Here is a 22,064-nt window from a genome sequence, read left to right as displayed (position 1 = left end):
CAGGGCCATCTATCACAAAGCGAAAAATGTGGTCCAACTAAAACATTCATATTTCTTTACGTACTACACGAATATTTTTTAAAAAATGGGGGTTCCTATTTAAAAAACGCAATTGATATCCGTTTTACCTATGGCAGCGCCATCTAGCAGGCCAATCATAGCGCCAGCTGGTCTCCCCTTTCAAGCTAGACCAGTTTCGTTCTTTGTAGTTTTTTCGTTTGACGCTTATTTCGTGAGGTATTTGGTACTGTCACGTACAATGGACCACCCTGTATATACTTCATCTATACTCATTTTACTATAGAACTGAAGCGATATTGAGTCAAAACACTAAACAAATTGAGCAGGGAAACTAGGAGAGCACAAACCGAAGCAAATCAGATGGGAAACATACATAACAAGGAAAACACCTATCATTAGAATACTGAAATTAACCAAATCCTTGCCGACAAAAAAACAAGATTCAACATGTTGGCGAAGAGGTCTCGATATCGATGCATTCGCAAGCATGTCCAATTGGCCATGATCATATAGGGGCCTAGTGCGTGACGTTCACGTGATCTTCCCCTTGGCCTTGTACAACATAGTGAACGAAGTGTCCCAGTAACTACGGTATGGGTTTTCGACCGTGGAAAGAAGGAAGAATTCGGTCGCAATATGATGTCCGTAGTATTCAAGGTCTCAGAAGATCGAGTAAATGCAAATGCAAATGTAAATGTAAATGTAAATGTCGTGTTACTAGAGCCTCCCGTGGGGTACACGGTTCGCCGGCCGGCCGCTGTGGCCGAGCGGTTCTATGCGATTCAGTCTTGAACCACGCAACCGCTACGGTCGCAGGTTCGAATCCGGCCTCGGGCATGGATGTGTGTGATGACCTTAGGTTAGTTAGGTTTGAGTAGTTCTAATTTCTAGGGGACTGATGACCTCAGATGTTAAGTCCCATAGTGCTCAGAGCCATTTGAACAATTTGAACCGTTCGCCGGGTGCAAGTCTTCCGATTTGACGCCACTTCGGTGACTTGCGCGTCGATAGGGATGAAGTGATGATGATTAGGACAACACAACACCCAGGCCCTGAGCGAGAAAATCTCCGACCTAGCCGGGAATCGAACCCGGGCTCTTAGGATTGACATTCTATCGCGCTGACCACTCAGTTACCGGGTGCTGACAGAAGATCGAGTAAGTAAGGCCAATTGCGTCCTAATCCGAGACGAATTTGCCATTTGACCTCCACAAGTGAAGAGATGTCGTATCGTATCTTTAGACGTACAGCGATTGCATAAATCCGTGTCGCTAAGCCAAATACGGAAAAGTCGCTCGTTCGTTGCAATCAAGTTATTTACTACCTTATACCAAGAGGACTCTACCCGCATCGGCACTGTCGGAAGACTCATATTGCACCAAACTGTCGCCCAGTTTGTTTGCGGCAGTCCTCTTTAAACAAGGTTCGGTAAAGGGACTGTTTTCCAACGACTCCGTAGGAACTGCATGGTGAGGACGGGTCTCCATAAAATGTCAGCCCCTAAATAGCTCACCGCAACACGGAAGTCACGAATGTGTTTTAAGTTATAATTTATCTGACCAACATCAATAGCGGGTTCAAGACTAGCAGGACGGACACAGAGAAATAAACGTATGTGTGAGTTTCTTGAGTTATCATTCAAACAGTACGTCGCAGAAGAAGCATGTGCATCTTCCTTCGTATGTCCGCTATGCCCAACCCCCAAAAGGAACGATTCTTTGTAACCACCTCATACCGTAAGCGAAGAATATGTCTTTTCCATTAGAAACGACCAGACTGTTGCCGTAGTTTATTCGCCATCATCGAGGGAAGCGGATAAACTTGTGCTACGTAATACGCTTTGCATAAAACACATGTATCCAGTATTCGGACTTTCTGGAGCAGAGTAAGAGAACGCCTTTCATGTTCTAGTATTGCTCCCTGAACTTTTTCTGGAACAGACTTCCAGTTGAGCGTCGCCATTTTGAGTGGACAACGATCAATGATGATAACGAGAGACGTATGCCAATCCACCACAGTAGCCCATGGAACAACTGCGTAATCAAATCCTCGTAAAAATCCTGTATTTACCTTAATTAAGTAGTGCACCTGAACTCCCACAATAATCATCGATTATAGCTTTCAGTCGAGGTATCTCCGCAGAACTGCAGTGTAGAACCATCACATCATCCGCGTATGCAAGAACGGCTGCAGTCCCTCCGGAAAGCGTCCAACCGTTCAGCTGGGATGCTAACATCCGAAGTAGGGGCTCCAGAGACAACACAAACAAAGTCATTGACAGAGGGCTTCCTTGAGGCACTCCCCGATGGATATTTAGTGGGGGCGTCAGTTGGCCATTAACTACCACTGAAGCTGAAATACCTGTAAACAGATTTGAGAGCACTCGCCGTGTGCCGACAGTAAAACCAACTGCCTCCAGAATCCGAAGCAAGAAGTCGTGATTAACGCTATCAAATGCCATATAAAAGTCCAGGAAGGCAAGGCCACAAGGGACGGACGTTACAACAGCAACCAAAACCGATTCACGACACTAGAATGGTAAGACCAGGTACGCAGCTTTGATGTTTGGCAACAATCATTCCCATTACAGGTGACATCCTACTATTAACTGCCCTCGCCACAGTATTATAATCGAAGTTTAACAAAGTAACTGGGCGAAAGCTATCAGGGGAAGCTGGTCCAGAGCACTTCAGGATTAAAACAATTTTTCTCACTTTGAACGAGGTCGGCACTACTCTACGCTCTAACACTTCATTTGAAACAGTTGCCAAAAGCGCACGTAAAATTCCTTGGAAAGACTCAGAGATTTTTGGAAGGCGATCCCATAATAAGTTTGTAAACTGAAATGCAGCTAAGATCACTTCATTACGTCCAGGTGTAATTGTCGTATCGAAGATACTGACTAGTGGGTTGTAAGGCATTGCGATGGACTCTTCGATGTGATAGATGTCTACATATTATTGGTGTAAGACACGCACTATATCAGCTTGCTCCGATACGATACGTACGTTATTTCTCGTGAGAGAATGAATTTCGACTTTTGGTGGGAATTTCTTTGTCAGAACGTTTTGCTGACATACCAGCAACCCCCCCCCCCCCCACCCCCTCCGGGAACTGACAGGAAATTAAATTTGGCAGTACCCTTTCTGGGACTCGAAACCTGGTACTCCTGGGCGGAAGACACAAGTGTACCCCCCTAACACAATAAAACCACCAGAGGCACTTGGAATGGACAGGAAATTAAACATGGCTGTGCCATTTCCAGGACTCGAACCTTGATTCTACTGGATGGAAAGCCCAAGTGTACCCCATAACATATGGAAACAGTCCATATGCGGGAGAGGAAGGGTAGGTTAGTGTGCTTTATTTATTTTGGTCGGGAAACTGACGCAAAGATTGGTCCTAATTAAGTAATTAATCACAAACTTCAGGCCTAATTACACAACTATGTGCATGGTGCTACACAAGGACGGCATAAAAGCGCAATACAGCTCAAAAACTGACGATACCACACAACTGGTGTTATCCTGCTGGGAAAAAATTCGCAGTACCACTCGAAACTAGCGACAGATACAATCAAACCCAACTCTACACCTACAATCTGGCAGGAGAAAGGCAGGGGTGTAAGGTACTATCTTTATTCTTTTTGGCAGTACAATGTTCAACAGACAAGATGCTGGTGTTGACCGGGAGGAGTTTAAAAAGTGCATTACCTGTAAGCATACAGTATCTATCGTTATTTGATGTCAGAGTTCGCTACAGACGCCTGCTCAAAAACCACCTACAGCCTACGTAACCGATTCCAAAACACTATACCACAACTGATGGAAAAAATTGCGTCACAGTTTTAATTACACGTCGAAATTGTTGTGAAACAACCCTCACTCATTATGAACGGGTCATAATGCAGCACATGCACTGGGGAATATCGTCATCATGAAGGACTGCAGAGGGGCCGGTAGTTGAAAATGCGTTCTCCTCGATAGGCGTCCACAAACTGCCGAAAATCGAGGCCCTCTTCAGTCCCCCTCTACTCCTCCCTCCCTCCATTCACCTATTTGGGGGGGGGGGGCGGGGGGGCGGCACAGGCTTCCTGAAACGGCCAGCTGCTATGCCGAGCACCCTTGCTGCCCGTCCTTTGCTGTCAAAGGAAGGCTCTGAGCACTATGGGACTTAACATCGGAGGTCATCAGTCCCCTAGAACTTAGAACTACTTAAACCTAACTAACCTAAGGACATCACACACATTCATGCTCGAGGCAGGTTGCGAACCTGAGACCGTAGCTGTAGCGCCGTTCCAAACTGAAGATTCTAGAACCTCTCGGTCACACCGGCCGGCTTTGCTGCCAAGCAGCACATATTTGATATCAATTTGTTAGGCTAATTAATTAAATTGATCATGGGAGTCACTTTGTATGGCAAGTATTTTTTTTTCAGCAGTCGGATTACACTTTCCAAGTAGGACAACTGGAGATCCATGGAGGGAACACGATGTTCTTTTCAAGGAACACTATTGAGAAATGACATCTGAAGCTGACCAAAGAGAGATTCGACAACCCACAACATACATTTCGTGTAAGGACCGCGCTATTAAAAACAGTGTTACCATCATCCTGCATAAAAAGCGGTCTTGCGTCTACAGGCACACACGATGTCTGATAGTGTTACACTTTTAGGCAGAAATGCTGTCCGAAATGCTGTCCGCAATTTGGAATCAAGTCTATTCATTCAATCACATATTTGCTTTGGATCATGTAGAGACGTCTTTTAATGATTACAGTCACTGGTGAATAATATTTTTGCCACTCTCGTACCTCAAAACGAGTCACCTTTTTTCCAACCTATCTGCTAAGGATCCCATATACCAAGAACTCCAGCGCTGTTTTTAGACACTCACTCTGCATCTTGTAACTGCTCCTAAGTCTCTGCCCCGCCCTCCCTACAGCCTTATCTACGTGATCGTCCCAATTTAAGCCTGACCTGTACGGAAATCAGAGAGCTCTATATTTTTGACCTCCTACATCCTGTGGGGAAATGGGCTGATCTGAGTAAATGCGACATGAGCGCATTTGACCACTCGGTTGAAATGGGAACATACTGCCATAGCTCCGCCAACCGTGCACAGTGTGTAAGGCCAGCACCAAACGAAGCTTCCCCCGCAACACGAGGTAATAGAAGAGATAGAGCAGTTATGGTGGTGTCTCTTGTTGGGAAAATTAGGAAGATTACACAACATACGTGGCACGGAGTAAGGACAAAGAGTTTGCTACTGCATTTTGACACATCTCAAAACTACATACAGGTACTACATTCCGAAGATCTGTGTCTCTCATGGTGCATTCATGTCAATCACCCAAACATATCTGGAGATCCTATTAAATATACAGGTATTGATTCATTGGAGCTGGTTGTTCGTGATCGGAGTCGCTTCCACAGACCGGTGTAAAGTTTCATGACCTGTACTGTAGGATGACCATATCCAACAGACCATCAATCACACGAGAGGGTTCCTGTACTGTTCCTTCATAAGCAGTTTAATACATCGTTTTTTCGGTTGTAACTCACCCAATAAGTGTACACAGCCATACACTTTGTGTTTTCTACCATGACTTTTAGATCCGTGTCAGCTGCTGCTAAACGACATTAACACGGTTCGATCCTCTGGCTCTCACAGAACACTGAACATCACATGGTTTAATCTCTACAGCTACCACAACACAGGCTGGTAAAAATAAAACACAAAGGCGATGTTTCTAATTGACAAAAACGTGGAAACTGGAAGAGTTTGCGGTATTGTAGAGTGCTTCCAAAAGCTACTCCAAAGTGATGACCCGTACACGTAATCTCATCTAATCATCGAGAGGGTAGTGGATGTCTCGGTGCTCCGTTTCGAAAAGGATTGTTCCTTCATTTTGCAGTCATATACATGATTACTAATATGGTGTTCACTATCGCCAGAAGATGCTGTTTACAACATGCATGAGGTAGTACAAATAAATAGTGGTACTATTATCTTACTGATGAAAAATAAAAATAAAAACATGTGGAGGGCGTCGCAGCATATGGAAATAGGACTTGTCTGTACCAATGAAAAAATGTGTGTGAAATCTTATGGGACTTAACTGCTAAGGTTATCAGTCCCTAAGCTTACACACTACTTAACCGAAATTGTCCTAAGGACAAACACACACACCCATGCCCGAGGGAGGACTCGAACCTCTGCCGGGACCAGCCGCACAGTCCACGACTTCAGCGCATGAGACCGCTCGGCTAATCCCGCGCGGCCTATACCAATGAGATACGCTTCCAAACAACTGTATTAAGGTGATGACCTCTACATTTAATCCCACGTTCCACAGTGACAAATAACAGACATCCAGTGTTCCGCCAAGGTTCCCTCCATCTCAACGGAGTGGTGTCAGTCAATCATTATGTGGTAATCAACAGTGTACCCAGTGGATGATCGGGGTGGGAAAGACGCCATTGATATGGAGCGATGTACTTTAATACACACTGCAGTTGATAGCGAGATAAATTTCAGCAATTTTACCCTTAAGTCGGAGAGAGAAATATCTACCACATTCTGCAACCTGTGTAGAAACAGCAAGCTGAGTTAATGCTATAGGAGCGTGTTTTGACCACTCGATGGAAGTGGGAACATTTTTCATAGCTCTGTCACCCATTTACAATGCGCAGGGTCAGCGCCAAATGAAGCCTGCTCCTGCAACACAATGTAGTACAAAACACAGTACAAACATTTACGGTGGTGTTTCTTATTGTGAAAATTAGGAAGACTAGACATCGAAGGAGATCCGCGTCCCTCAGGATCCATTCACGTCTCTCACCCAAACATTCTATCATCGTCATTCTGTGCCATCCACCAGAGAAAAGCTACGAACTATAAAAGCTCCATTACTTCCATCTGATAAATTTTTACTGCATCTCTGTCTTCCAATATATCGAAAACGAATACCATCTATGTGCCGGCATCTAGAATATGGAGCGACCCTATTAAATATTTATTCATTGGAGCAGGTGGCCAGCGATTGACATTCCTTGCACACACCGGTGTAAATTTTCATCGCCTGTACAGTACGACAACCTTCCCCCACATGTTATCAGTCGCAGGAGAGGGTCCCTGTTTCGTTGTTTGATACATTGCTTTTTCTTCTCTAACATACTTTGTACACTGCCTCGCATCAGTCCTATATAAAATGATCGTTAGTAACGGGGAATGCCTCTTACAAAAAAAAGGGACAAACGCATTGCAGTGGTGTTTGACATGTGAAATTACACGCCATTTCGCCACCAGCTCCATAAGCAGGACATCTGTCAAGCAGATGTATACACGGGGATTGTAATACCTCACAAACACCGGTAACTAACTTAGAATCATCATATTTATGAAATTGAAGACTCGATTTTATGCCCGAGATTCTGCAGGGGAATGGAGTACGTCGCATAAATCTTCATTCGTCTAGAGCAATGTGTCGAAACGGGATGGGGATCCTCTGATGACAGAGAGGTTTGCAGATAATGATCGCAAGTAGACAGTGCTCTACGTCACACACAGAACATGCAATTGTATGCGAGTCGAAAGCAGGTTATGTCACACAACAGATGCATCCCGACAGAGCAACGGGCCGAGAAAAACACATGATGTCATCTGGGGGTGGGGGTGGGCGTGGTCAGGAGCGGGGGTGGGGCTGTGTGGGCGAGGATCGGCGGGGGTGGGCAGGGCAGGGCTGATGAATTGATCAGTTTAATTAATTTGCATATCAATTTGATATCAAAATTGCGCTCGTAACCCCACTAGCCTACTACTGACGTCTTACAGGCGTAAGGAGTAGACTAATTCATTGTATTCGCGACAGAAATTAAAATTTGGAGATTGATCTGCAGGACGCAATACACAGTTAAAATCACTACCCAACAGAATACCCGGAGGACTCTTATGCAACAGATAAACAATATCCTCTTTATAAAAACGCGAAAGATCCGCTGTGCAACCAGTGCCAGAAGGAGCATATAAAAGAATCAAGATTAAAAAGTTGATAACATATTTCCCTGCCAGAATTCAACATTTCCACCTCAGCAATAGGAATGCCTTCGTGAAAGAATAAGGCGGTCCCTGTAGAATATTTCTGTGATATATAATAGATCACACGAAAACCAGGTAAGGAGATATGCCTAAATAGCACCTCCTGTAAGAGGACTATGTCAGCACATGAGTTGTAAATGAACTGACGCAACGAAGGCAATTGCAATTGTGATTCCACACGATTAACGTTTAAGGAAAGGAACGTGTAGGCTTGGGTCATTGATCACAGCTATACAGGGATGTACGGAACATCTGAATTAGGTAGACAGCTGAGAATCAAAGCTCACTGCGGAATCCATAGATGAAGCAGACATCGGGGAACCAGAACTCCCGCCATCACAGCCTTTTTTCTTAGATTTTTTGCGTGTCACCACACAATCGGTTGTATACGCTGCTTCTGTCTGCTACGTGGGATGGCGGCCTCTGCAGATGGAGGTGTGGGAGGGGTCGTAGGCACAGCTTCCTGCCCCTCAGAACTAGGGTCATGTAATGTAGTTTCAGTCACCAAAGGGGAAGCATTCTGTGGAACTGCCAATGCGACAGGTGATACTTGGTCGCTGATTTTATACTCCTCAGGAGTTGCTATAGTCGGAAAATGTAGGAAACCGTCGGCGGCTGAAGAAGGAGCAAGAGGACATTGCGTCATCTCAGACTGTAACTGAGGACACAAAGACGAAGGGGGGGACTCCGCTCCCTCTCCACACACAGGCAGCTCAGAAGGAGGCACTTTGCGAGCAGGAGGGATGCTGGAGATAACTTCCTCGCCACTCGCAGTTCCACGGACTGGAGGTATCGTAGCATCATGAGGTGCACGGGACATAATCGAAGCGGAGGACGTTAGCGCAGAAGGCACAACCAAATCCTCACCATGACCGTCCTGGGTGCGAAGCTGCTTGTTTGTCGCCGTTACAGGTTCTATCCTGGAGCCAATAGGATTCTGAACCTGTCGCAGAGGTAAGGGCGGAAATTAATTGACACGATCATCAGAACTGACTGTTAGTTCATTATAATCCGAAGCGGAAGGAGGTCAGATGGCGGGATTGGAAGGAACAAGATCAGCAACCATCAATTTGCGAACCAGCACTAATGACGGCTTTAATACAAAAACCCTCTGCGGACAATTAGACCGAACGTGTTCAATTTCATTACATAGGAAGCACGTTCCCTTGACCAGTACACATGATACGGACGAGGTAACCACACAATTGTAAATGTGATGGAATATTGCATATGACATGCATTTCCATGAAAGAAATTCCACTGTAAGACTGTAATCTGCGCTGTGTAGACCAGCGTTCACGAACGACTTTTTTACGTTACCATAAGGAGTCAATATGACCTTTAGGAAGTTGTCATCAACTTCCGGCGGGAGGTTGAACACTCGAACATTGGTATATTCGATTTCAGCGTGTGCGAGTGACACCATACTAACGGGATTATTGCGATGCTTGAACGGGACTTGAGAATCATGCCAGGACAGTAATCTTTCCACGTGAAGGGGATCCATAAATTTCACATAAAACACGTACTAGTCTGCATTAAAATAAGCGCTGTGGACCTGATCAGAGTTGACATGAATTGTATCGACAAGTCAATCGTGGATTTCTAGTGACCCAGGCTGCACGTGTCGCATTGTTTCATCGAAAGTAAAGCTCGCAGTACCTTCCCGTGGAATACATGTGGAAACCATGGAAGTCATAGCGGAGCGGCCGACGCCGCTGCAAGTAGACGAACACAGACAGACACTAAGGCGGAGCAGAGGAGCTACGATTCATTCCGCAGAGAGAACAACACTATCGAGGAAAACGCCACACAAGCGACGCTGCGGCAAGTGCAGTAAACAGGAACCTTTCCGCTCGAAGCGGAACTATAGCCTTCGAGGACACAGAAGATAGTGCGACTGCAGAGAATTATCTCTGGCACCCTCCCTGTGAGACCCAAACTTCCAACTTACTGTCCACACTCTGCATTTGTGCTACCCCTACCCACTATACTCATTACTCGTGGCAGTCAATCTACTGATTCCCGTAAAGAGTTTGAGAAATGTGAGTGCATCCGCACTGATGAAGGTCATTGACTGGTAAGCTTTATCTATATGACGATGGTATCTGTTCTTTCGGACATCTCCTCTGTGTCCTTGATGGCCCAGTCGGGTAGAGCGTCTACCATGTAAGTAGGAGATCCTGGGTTCGAGTCCCGGTTGGGACACACATTTTCAACTGTCCCCCTTGATATTTATCAACGCCTGTAAGCAGCTAATGGTTTGGATTTCATTGTAATTTCATTCTTCGAGAGCTGCAAGATAACCAATGGTATCTGTTCTTTCGGACATCAGGGGCTACATTATCTTACAGGTTGTGCTTTGTACTCGCATTCGGTGGCAGGCGACAACGTCCGCGCCCGACAGCTGCCGCCGCGGAGTGGCGCGGCCTTGCTTTGCAACGTCCTGGAGAACTGTGGCCCCTCTATTGGATGATGGAGGCACAATGACACTGACTGGCATATCTAGAGCTCCCGTGGCGTTAGGACCAGCCTGACTGCTTGCTCAGCCATGCCTCACTTCCTGCACTGTGTGACCAGTGACAAGACTATGTATCATGTATCGAGCAATGCTACTGAATATACTGTATTTTCTGTGTATCTCTTACGCATCTGTTTCATACGATAACGTAAAAAAATCTTAAGGGACTACCATTGGACGTAATCAAACATTGTTTGTTTTGCTTTTATTACTGTGCGGTTTCAAACGACTGTGTAGCATAATAACCCATGAAACTGAACGTAAATGAATTAAAGTTAAAGCACTCATAAAATTCCACAGTGTTAAGAACATTCTCACACTTCTTAGTGTATGCTGTAAATTATTGTTCGAGATACACACTCGTAAGTGAGAAGTCCGGCCAAGCCCCTACATTTTTACTGCTATGTGATTTGATGAGAGTTCCGAATTTTTCTCAGGTCTGTTCAATTGCGGCTTCACAGCCGAAACTTGCAGCAATAAAAGCAAAGTAAAAAAAACATTTCAAACCAGTCAGTGACAGATGGTATGGTAAAATGTTTTCATTTAGACCATTCGTGGCGGCTGTGAACCCTGTTAAAACTAAAATTCTTACAGTTTCTCTGTTCACCGTGAAAGCGTATTTATAACTATCGTTTGAAATCCATAAATACACAAAAATCTCCACAAATGAAGAAGAAGGATTATAATTTGAAATGGTCATAGGTGTGTAAGTTTTGTTTTGATGATATGGAATTTTTTGTTCACTGTAAGACAAAAATAACGACTCAACACTAAGGAATTTATCTGAATAAAACGGAAATCTGTAGATATGATCTACATGTTCAGTCAAACAAATTATTACAATCTTAGAACAAATCGATGATTTTTTCATGAGAAGAGCTTTACAAATTGAGCAATTCAGTGAAATGTTGGTACACCTCTCTCGCTTATAAAAGCAGTTACTCGGCTTGTTATCGACTGATAGAATTGTTGGTTGTCCTCTTGAGGGATACCGTGCCAAATTTCGTCCAATTGGCGAGTTAGATCTTAAAAAATCCCTAGTTGGTTGGGAGACAGCGCCCACAATGCTCCTTAAGTTCCCAATTGGGGAGAGATACGGCGCCCTTGCTGGCCAAGGTAGGGTTTGTTTAGCAGCAAGACAAGCAGTGGAAATTCTCAACGTGCGCAGACGATCGTTATCTTGCTGATACGTAAGCCCAGGATGACTTGCTATGAAGGGCAACGAAACGAGAGTAGAATATCTTTGATATAGCGCTGTGCATTCCACTGTGCTGGTCAGGAATGCAGAAATACAAGTCACTGAAGAATGAAATACATAGCAATTACAAGGAATCTAAGGCGAAACGGCTACATGAAACATGCGAAGAAATCGAAACTGATATGATTGACTCAGCATATAGAAAATTCAAAACAACCTTCGCTGAAATTAAAAGCTAGGGCGGTAATATTAAGAGTGCAATGGTAATTCCACTGTTAAATGCAGAGAAGAGAGCGGATGGATGGAAAGAGTACATTGAGGACTTCTATGAAGGGGAGGACATGTCTGATGATGCGATAGAAGAAACAGAAGTCGGTACGGAGTAGATAGTGGACCCAGTATTGGAGTTAGAATTTAAAAGAGCGCTGGAAGACTTAAAATTAAATAAGGCAAAGAGATAGATACACTCCATCTGAATTTCTAATATCACTGGGGAACGTGCGAGAATTATCGCCCAGTTAGCTTAAAAACTGACGTATACAAGTTGCTTTAAAAGCTCACGTACCCAAGTTGCTGACAACAATAGTGTACACAAGAATGGAAACGAAAATTGGGGCTCTGTTACAAGACGATCAGTTTGGCTTTAGCAAAGGTAAAGGCACCCGAGAGGCAATTCTGACGTTGCAGATGATGATGGAAGCAACGCTGAAGAAAAAACGTTCGACGATGTAAAATAGTGAAAGGTGTTCGATATTCTGAGAAAAGTTGGGGTAAGCTATAGGGAAAGACGTAATATACAACATGAACAAGAGCCAAGAGGGAACAAGAAGAGTGGAAGACCAAGAACTAAGTGCACGGATTTAAAACAGTGTAAGACAGGGACCTAGTCTTTTACCCCTGTTGTTCAAACTATACGTCGAAGCAGCAATGACGGAAATAAAAGAAGGATTCAAGATTGTAATTAAAATTCACGGTGAAAGGATATCATTGCTAAGATTCACTGATAACATTGCTATTACATTACATTTTAGATTACATTTATCGTCTTCCATGGATCCCTTGGCGAGGAGTCTCTGGGATGTGGAAAGAGGCAAAGGTTTTTTTTAATGCTCAAATACATGGATATTGTACAATACTAATGCAGACAGAGTTATGATCTGTAATCCTTGTTAAGATATTCATCGATGGAGTAGAAGGAGTTGGCCAACAGGAAGTTCTTTAATTCACTTACAAGGCCTTTGATATGCTCTAGTAAGTTATTGAATATATGAGTACCCATGTTTTTGACTCCTTTTTGTAGTAATATTAAACTTTTGTAGTCCTTATACAGATTGTTTTTGGTTCTGGTGTTATAATCATGTTTTTCACTATTTTGTGTAAAAAGAAAAACGTTGGAAATGACAAAGGACATCAATGAGTATATGTACTGAGAAGTAGTAGTTAGAATACCAAGTTTGTTAAAGAGGTCTCCACATGATGATCTAAGACTGACACCAGATATAATTGTAATGACTCGTTTCTGAATTTTGAAAATGTTCTATTTGTGAGAGGAGTTTACCCAAAAGGTGATTCCATAACTCATTAGTGAATGGAAGTAGGCCGCATAAACCAACGTCTTCATTTTTAAATCACCTATATCTGCTATCGTGCGTACTGCAAATGTAGCTGAACTAAGGCGTTTCATTTAGTATAGAGTGTGAGTTTTCCAATTTAGGTTGTAGTCAATTTTATTGTTTGAATACATTATACTTATAGGGTCAGGTATTTTTTGTGAGGTACTAAACTGTATGTACCTAAAATAGAGCCCTGGGGCACCCCTTGTCTGATGTTTCATATTTTGAATGACTGTTGTTATGTGGTAAGCCTGATACAGACAACACTGTTTTCTTTTAAAAAGATGAGATGAGAACCATGAGTCTACTACTCCTGTTACCCCATAATATTTTAACTTTTGTTTGAGGATATCATGCTTAACAGAATCAAAAGCTATCCTCAGGAAAACTGGAGAACAAATACAGGATCTGCTAACTGGAATGGACAATCTAATGAGTATACAGAATATGAATTGAGAGTAAATCAAAGAAAGGCGAAAGCAATGAGAAGTAGCAGAAATGAGAACAGTGAGAAACTTAACATCATAATTAGTGATCACGAAATTAAAACACCCTGCAACGAGTGTATAAAAAGCAGAGTATCACTAACAAAAAAGTCATTCCTGACCAGGAGAGGTCCTCCCAGCGTTAGACATGGGTCTTAATTTGAGAATGTACGTTTGAAGCACAACATTATATGGAGTGTGGGAAAATCAAAACAGCAAATAGAAGCATTTGACATGTGGTGTAACAGAAGAATGTTAAAAATTTGGTGGACTGATAAGGTTAAATAATGAGGAGGTTCTCCGTAGAATCGTCGCGCAAAGGAGTATATGAGAAACACATATTAAGACATCAGGGAATATCTTCCATGGTACTAGAGGGAGCTGTAGAGGGTAAAAGCTGAAGACGAAGACGGAGACTGGTATATATGCAGCAAATAATTGTGAACATAGGTTGCATGTGCTACACTGAGATAAAAAGAAGGAGAAAGAAAGAAAGTAAAAAAAAGCAAAGAGATAAAAATGACTGTTATTGATTTCTACTTTCTGCTCCAAGTCACATTTTTATTTTATGTTTAATCTAACATAATAAAACGCGTTTCTAACGTGTTCTGTTCATCTTCAGTCGTTTATACATACATACACACGTACAGTGAAATGTTACTTGGAAAGAAACAGTCTTAAACTAGATTCATCTAGAACTCCTTTTCATTGTTTGTTACTGTAGCGGCTGGTGTGGCATTTGGGCGGGGGGGGGGGGGGGGAGGAGAGGGGCAGTGTATGGCTAGAAATCGATATCCGTGATGTCTTCTGCAGGTTTTCTTCCTTGTGGTTGACTATGTATGATATCACAGCCTGTATAGGATGCTTGTAGACTTGAATCAGTTGTTATATGTTACGAAAATAGTGTGAAAGGCTTTTATATAACAGTTGATCACTTACGATTTCATCATCTTGCTGCTTCACTTGCATCACTGGTGTAATGGCGGAGCTGTTGATTGACATTACACTATTGCACATTGTATTTGTCACTGATTGCCAACGTAATTCATGGCACAAATTGCGTCGACATACATGTAAACAATATGCACGTAACACAAGATGGCGGACTGTATCTTGTGAGTCTGTATCGATTATCGAGGTTTTGTATCGAGATTCTTGGTACTGACAGATTTGTAGTCACTTATTTACATTGACATATCTTGAATCTATTGAGTTAGGACTGGCTTAAGACTGTTGAAGAATTTTGTGTTTTTGAATTCGGTTATTTCTTTAAGAATGTTATCTCCACGCTTTGTATTATGTACGAAAATGTCCATTTCTTCCATGATATCCATACTTTTACTTTTTCCTATTGTGGGTAAAATTTCAGGGTTGTCTTCGATTTTCAAAGGGTGGCCTGTGTCTTTAATGTGAGTTGCTACTGCTGATTTGTTGCATTAATCAAGCCTGTAGCAGTCTATTCTTTGAATCGGGTTCTGAAATTCCTGCCTATTTGACCGATATAATGTTTATTACATCGGCAGAAATTAGAAATCAATAATTATCCCACACAGTCACGGTTCACAAACATAGCCATTATGGTTGAAAATAATAATAAAAAACACTGTGCCCAGGGTGTCGAGGATGACAACTCGAGGATGACAACTAAAGGGGTTCTGCTATGAGAAGAAACGGTACCGCAGGACACCACTCCTGGTCGTTCGACAGTATGGCGGGCAACAGTCGGGTTAGTATCCTACCGCTGTTCAGGGCGTCTCCTGAGACGTCTTCGATGTCATCGGGCTCATCACTGAAAACAATTCTGCTGCAATCAATGAGATTCCAGGCCGAGCAAATGTTTTTGAAACCATAATTCAGTTCTGTAAATGGATTATATTGTATCGTGTGCATTGTTAAATGGCAGTCGTGACAATGACCAGTTGCTCAGGGTCTTAGTTGTAGCCGTATGGTGCGGAAGGGTTACTGTTACACCATATTTCATTTCAGAGAAGAGACTAATATCTCATGTGAGAAACAAACAAGAAACAATACTGTACGCTTATCATTAACACCAAAGAGCGTGTAACTTATTTATTCCAATCAGAAACTAAATATTCAAGTTTCTGTATGTGCTGTTAATATTAAAGTATTTAGCTTACGATCCTCTACTACGAAGGTGTGACGAAAAATAAGCCTCCGAATTTTTTTATATCAATACTTTTAATGCTTTTAAAATAATAGTTATTAACATTCTACATCTTTACTCTTCGTGTCTACATATTTGCAGCCCGTTACTGCTAGAGGTCTCCGAATTGTAGCGTGCAGCATGGTGATGTGTACCGTCACTACACAATGTGATCAAAAGTAGCCGGAAACCCCCCAAAATTTACGTTTTTCATATTAGCTGCATTGTGCTGCCACTTCCTGCCAGATACTCCATATCAGCGACCTCAGTAGTCATTAGACATCGTGAGAGAGCAGAATAAGGCGCTCCGCGGAACTCACGGACTTCGAAGGTGGTCAAGTGATTGGGTGTCACTTGTGTCATAAGTCTGCACGCGACATTCCCACACTCCTAAACATCCCTAGGTCCATTGTTTCCGATGTGATGGTGAAGTGGAAACGTGAAGTGACACGAACAACACAAAAGCGTACAGGCCGGCCTCGTCTGTTGACTGAGAGGGACCGCCGACAGTTGAAGAGAGTGTAATGTGTAATAGGCAGACATCTATCCAGACCGTCACACAGGAATTCCAAACTGCATCAGGATCCACTGCAAGTACTATGACAGTTACGTGGGAGGTGAAAAAACTTGGATTTCGTGGTTGAGCGGCTGCCCATCACGCCGGTAAATGCCAAACGTCACTTCGCCCGGTGTAAGGAGCTTAAACATTGGACGATTGAACAATGGGAAAACATTGCATGGAATGACGAATCACGGTACACAATGTGGCGATCCGATGGCAGGGTGTGGGTACGGCGAATGCCCAGTGAACGTCATCTGCCAGCGTCAGTAGTGCCAACAGTACAATTAGGAGGCGGTGGAGTTAAGGTGTGGTCATGTTTTTCGTGGAGGGGGCTTGCACCCCTTGTTGTTTTGCGTGGCACTATCACAGCACAGGCCTACATTGATGTTTTAAGCACCTTCTTGCTTCCCACTGTTGAAGAGCAATCAGAGGATGGCGACTGCATCTTTCAACACGATCGAGCACCTGTTCACAATCTACGGCCTTTGGCGGAGTGGTTACACAACAACGGCAGGAAGGGCATCCGGCCATCCCTAACACTAACACTGCCAAATCCGTTGTAACCACGCCGACCCTGCGATCGCTGCGGAACTATGGTGTAAGCGAAAGAAAAAAAGAAGAATGGACTGACCTGCACAGAGTCCTGACCTGAATCCTAAAGAACACCTCTGGGATGTTTTGGATCGCCGACTTCGTGCCAGGCCTCACCGACCGACATCGATATCTCTCCTCAGTGCAGAAGTCCGTGAAGAATGGTCTGCCATTCCCGGAGAAACCTTCCAGCACCTAATTGAACGTATGCTTGCGAGAGTGGAAGCTGTCATCAAGGATAAGGGTGGACCAGCAACATATTGAATTCCACCATTACCGATGGATGGCGACAAGAACTTGTAAATCGTTTTCAGCAAGGTGTCCGGATTTCTTTTGATCACATAGTGTATGTCGGTGCGTGAGAAAGGACGTGTTGTAACTGAGTTTAGAATTCAAAGATTTCTTCCACGTACGGAGCACTCTCTCCTTCAGCATGACAATGACGGACCACACATGAGAGCTACTACAGCTGTAAAAGTCTGACGCCTTGGTTTCACTGTCATCAATGAACCTCTATACATTCCCGACTTCATCTGTTTCCAAAACTTAAGGAGAACATAACTTTGATAGTCACGAAGCGTTGCCATCAAAGGCGATGTTGTAACTCCGTCAGCAAAGTCAAACATTCTACAGGGACGGAAACAAGACACTGATCTCTCATAGGGAGATACGTGTTCTTCACTAGACTGACTATGTTGAGAAATAAATATTTAGACATGAAGAATAAATACGCAGAATGTTAAAAACGTTTGTTTTATTTAAAATATTTTAAGAGTTTTCACATAAAAAATCGGAGACTTAGTTTGCAGCACTCCCTCTTATCTGTACATTTTTAACGCTGACGGTCGGGAATAGCTAAGCGTCTACAAAAATCACCCGATCTCATTTGCAGATTGCCTGTCTAACGACTTTTAGGGAGAACAAAAATTTTACTCTCGGTATTTCTTATAAACAAGGACGGGTTTTAAAAATGTTAAATGCTGTCCTAATCTATTCGTTAAGAGGTATACTCTTTCGTTACAGATTTAACACAATAAGTCAAGTAAATTAGAAACTATCAATATCTCAGCATTCAAATTACCCACATTATATTCATCCCGCATTTGTGCAAGAGAGCACTTTGTGACTTCCCACAATCTTTATGTAAAATTTGAAATCTCTTCTCGTCAACACCGCCGCCAACAAAATATTAAAAAGAAATAAGTTTATAGCGAACCACATTTTCACTGGTCATGCGGTAAAAGGTCAGCATCAGTGTTATAACATGTTACTTCTCTGCTACTAACTCTATTCACAATATATTTTGTAGTAAGTACCCACATATACCACTGAATGTACCTGCAAGTTTACATTACTGTATGACCCATCATTCAGGAGATATCATAAACATTGAGATATGTGAAAACTAACTTTTCTTACAATGGGGCTATTTTAATGGGTGTTCGATTCGTCACGGAATTGGTATAGGTCGGTTACTGGTACTATATATTTTACTTTAGCGAACAAACTAACATCTTGTATGAGAAAGTTGTATCATCATTAGAGAAATAAACAAGGAACGGTGCTCTACGCATATCAACAAGACTTTCTGACATTCCTTCTCCTGGCTCAACGGTCTTCTACTGTGAGGGCACTTAACGTGCCTTTGACCTCGTTAACGCACGTGTGAGGCACACTGACGCTTCACTACTGTTTGAATTCCTCGTGGAATTAAGCGACACAAGAAGATAGCGTTCCACCAGCTTACGAAACAGTCTCTGAAGTCAGCAGTCGCGTGTAACAACTAACTTGTTTCTTTTGTGCTCTATAAAAGGTGGCACGTGGTAAAGATCATTATACCGAACAGTTCCTTTCGAATACAAACGGAAGAAGGAAGCTTAGGATTTAACATCCCATGGACAACGATGTCATCAGGAACGATGCGTAAGTTCTACAGGGCAAGGGCGAAGTGGGAAACTGTCCCTGTCTTTTTCAAAAGGTATCATACTGATATTAATCGATACAAGGAAACCATGGATAAATCTGGGTAGTTTGAGTCCCGTCCTGCCGAACGCGTCATTAAGATGCCTATCGCTGCACCCTGACACTCGGTGTGAAGGAAAAGAAAGTCACATATCGACTTCCTGTCAAAGTCGAAATCAGAGATGCAGAGTATTCGTCGATTATACCTACCCAAACGTCAACAGAACTTCACTTATCTTCCTTTCGTCACAATGTATTACTAAGGAGCTCTGTAACGGATTTACTATAACAGTGAAGCAACCGACAACACGGAACACCTCATAGTGTTTCAGAACCCAGAGTAGTCATTGGAAAGATTGATGGAGGCAAGTCACGATGAAAAATTTATGCCAGGAATGTACATGGAACGATGTATAATAATAAAATTCGGCTTATCTTAGAGCTCCACGAAGAAAAAGTAAACGTTAAGATTGGAAAAATAAAGGACAAGGACACACCCTGCAAGATTTTAATGAGGAAGACTTAAGTATTTTATCATTTTATTTACGAGGGATCGTTTAAAGATACAGCCTATTCTATACTCTCAGAGTATTAAATTAACCTACTGCGGACTAGCATTGACAAGAATGGCATCCCTGACCAAGAGAAGTCTACTAGTATCAAATATAAGCCTTAATTTTAGGAAGATAGAAAGCTGCGTTACTCGACTGAACTCCTTGACGAAGGTAGGAAGATGAAGTAATGTTTGAAAAATCCCGCAGAAATATTTAATCAGACTTTTTTTCAGTATTTGGAAGTGATGCAAAGATTGGCCACTTGCTTGAAACGTACCGTAAGTAAAATTAAGAATTTCACGAAATGGAAAAGCGTAGTATCCAATGACTGCAGTATCAATGATTCTCAGTTATAACTAGTCATCTCATATTAATACCTATGATATGAAGTGGACTGATAACATAGACTCAGTTGTACAGAAGGTAGGTGGCAGCCTTCGCTTCGTTGTCAGGGTACTGGGAAAATACAATCTATTTCAACTAAATACGACTGCCCGCTCCCGAGCAAAAGCGTTCTTATCAGTCTCACGGACAGACAGACAAACAGACAGTCAGATAGACGAAAGGGTTCTGTTTTTCCGATTGAGGTACGGAACCCTAAAAATTAAGAGGCGCTCATTCCTCAGCTCAATACTTAAAGCTCCCGTAGTGAACACGAAGACAAAATTAGACTAATTACTCTACGCACAGAGATTCTGGTGGTAGAAAAAAATTTCCATCTGACGCATGAGGACGTTAAGCTTGGAGCTATTTTCGAGGAGTGGGCTATGTGCTGCCACCAGAAATAACCTTCTCCTTTCTCTCATCATCATCATCATCATACAACAAAAACATTATAAAAAAATGGTTCAAATGGGTCTGAGCACTATGGGACTTAACTTCTGAGGTGCCCTAGAGCTTAGAACTACTTAAACCTAACTAACTTAAGGACATCACACACACCCATGCCCGAGGCAGGATTCGAACCTGCGACCGTAACGGTCGCGCGGTTCCAGACTGTAGCGCCTACAACCGCTCGGCCACCACGGCCGGCAAAAACATTATACTACACTCCAACCTCCCCTCCCCCCCCCCCCGAATCCTCCCTACACACACACACACATACACATACATAATACATGCATGTAGTATAACAAATACTGTAACGGAGCACGTTGAAAAAAGTAAAATAAACGTAAATGTCGTGTAACAGATTTACTATAACAGTGAAGCAACCGACAACACGGAACACCTCATAGTGTTTCAGAACCCGGAGTAGTCATTGGAAAGATTGATGGAGGAAAGTCACTCAGCTACCGGGGGCGGACGTTGAAAATAAATAAAAAGAAAGTACTTCACACAGAAACATTTAACCAGTCATTATTTCCGCACTCCATACGCTATTTGAGCAAAACGATACTCTAACATGAGGCATTGCGCTAAGCACCCTCCGCCATGCAATTTACAGTGGTTTGCAGAATATATGTGTATATGTAGACGTAGAGATTAGAAACTGATGTCCTGGTGACGTTAGATTGATAAGTGACGATGTACTAGGTCGGATGGACTAGGACGGCTACTTCAGAAAAACTGTTCAAATTAAATTTCTTCAAATTAGGTACCCTAGTGGCGTTTGCTCTCTCCCCCAACACGTTATTTCCTGAATTGAGACAACTATGGAATTTTTATAACAAGAAGGAAGATGTTCCTCCTGAAAAAATAAATAAATAAAAATATTTAACCTGTTGTAGTTGCGTCGGGTTATTGGTTTTACTCGCGGAACAATCGGCACTGCATTTGTAACGAAGTCTCTAATCTTCTGCACCTGCTAAATTACGATAGTGCAAAGCTGAAGCGAAGTATTTTCGCTGAGTACCGTACCTGTGAGGCCGATGTTAAGCAAAGTTTCTGCGGTCGAAGCAGTGATGTACACCGGTCCGCCGTTGGCGAGTCGTTGGTTTCCAGAGGCGAACAGGCTTAAGCACGAGAGCGCATGCGCATTCTGACCCCTACGTTTCCTGTCCTGTACCACAGCGGCCCGCCAATCTGCAGCCCCCACCACGTATCCTGTTGCTAGCTACCGTCGCCGCCTTCTCACTCCGCGCGCTTAAGAACGACAAGCAACGTCTCTCTCTCTCTCTCTCTCTCTCTTTCTCTATCTTTGTGTGTGTGAGCATAAGCACAGTTTTATAGTCACTCATGCATACGAGTGACACCAGTAAAACCGACTTTGCGGCGTTACTCATTGTTCATCACCAAAGAGATGGTGCTACGATTACACTACTGGATTCGTATGGAGGAGCCATCTAAGCT

At 43.0% G+C, this 22,064-nt stretch overlaps 1 protein-coding gene across 3 annotated transcripts in view; it reads right to left on the bottom strand.

The window, feature by feature from the left end:
• Window positions 1-21,741, bottom strand: part of LOC124802849 (sodium-coupled monocarboxylate transporter 1-like) — a 235,068-nt gene extending 213,327 nt beyond the window's left edge. For 2 of the 3 annotated variants that reach the window (XM_047263870.1, XM_047263872.1), the window contains exon 1: window positions 21,633-21,741. The gene's annotated coding sequence lies outside the window, so the exon portion shown is untranslated. The remainder of the gene's footprint in view (window positions 1-21,632) is intronic. The other variant, XM_047263871.1, reaches the window with a different exon arrangement.
• Between the last annotated feature and the right edge of the window lie 323 nt (window positions 21,742-22,064).

This window comes from Schistocerca piceifrons, chromosome 6 (assembly GCF_021461385.2).
Source record: "Schistocerca piceifrons isolate TAMUIC-IGC-003096 chromosome 6, iqSchPice1.1, whole genome shotgun sequence".
Taxonomy (NCBI): domain Eukaryota; kingdom Metazoa; phylum Arthropoda; class Insecta; order Orthoptera; family Acrididae; genus Schistocerca; species Schistocerca piceifrons.
Note: the sequence above shows the minus strand (reverse complement) of the source record. Positions and strands in the feature narration are given on the sequence as shown.